The sequence below is a fragment of the Numida meleagris genome, chromosome 6 (genome assembly GCF_002078875.1).
Source record: "Numida meleagris isolate 19003 breed g44 Domestic line chromosome 6, NumMel1.0, whole genome shotgun sequence".
Taxonomy (NCBI): Eukaryota; Metazoa; Chordata; class Aves; order Galliformes; family Numididae; genus Numida; species Numida meleagris.
In genome coordinates this window covers 26,102,157-26,103,251 of record NC_034414.1, presented here as the reverse complement: position 1 = coordinate 26,103,251, position 1,095 = coordinate 26,102,157, and positions in this window count along the sequence as shown.

Here is a 1,095-nt window from a genome sequence, read left to right as displayed (position 1 = left end):
TGTTTTTTTTCCCAAGTCCTATTGTTTTTGGGTGGGTTTTCTTTTTTCTGGTTTTTTTTTTTTTTTTTTTGAGTCAAATAAGGAAATATGTTCTCTATTGGAAGCACAAAAGGAGTTTGTATATACAATTTAATAAAAGCTAGGCAAAGAGTAGAAAGGCTTGCATGGTTTCCTTCCGCTTTCTCATGTGAGCGAACAAGTAGTATTAACTTATTCACAAAGCTCCCTTGCATAACTCTGTGTGGCATTATATTAATAACGTTGGGTTTTTTGTAGTAGTTCTTTATTTTCTCAGTAAGCTTGGCTTTTCAACTTGTCTGTTGAAAAGCTAACACAGGATAACTCATGCATTCCTGAACAAAAGTGAAAGATCAAACAGTCCCTGATACCAGCCCTAGATTAATAATCTAAAAAATAAATACAGCAGTTTTCTGATACTTTCAGCCCACAATTACATTAGGTTTGGCCTGTACTCTCTGCCGCCTTCTTTTCTGTCCCCCATTGGTATCTTCTGCAATACTGGGAGTTGCTCTGAATTCCATAGATGGCTTATTGCATTAAACATCGTGGTTATAGCTTCTTGCTTTGTTAGGTAGCTCTTCTAATTTTTTCACCTGTTTGTTTGGCAGAATTTATATATCCTTGGAAGGTATATCTGTGTGCGCCCATGCAGCAGGCTTGTGCTGTGACTTGTTTGTGGTCTTAAGAAGAACTTTTTTCAGAGACTTGTTCCCAAAGTATGAATGGATAAAACCAGAAATCCTGTAGGATTGTTAACTTTAATTATGTGGGCAGGAAAGACTTAAGTAAAATTTAGACATATTCTTTTAAAACAGATACTGTAACATCAACTGTACAGGCTACTCTGAAGACTTGAGCAAGTGAGCAGGAGGGAAAAACATTTGCTATTAGGTTTGGTATCTACAGATGTTTTTAGTGACTAGAATGGTATGTAGAAACCGAATTTTTAAAAAACAAATTTGGCTGCTGACTTCAATTTTTATCTTGACCAAGCTGTTGGCAACTGAGAATGCAGAATGGCAGTAATTTAAACATGGAGGGAGGTGTTCTTTTTGATGAGATTTTAGCCTTAGT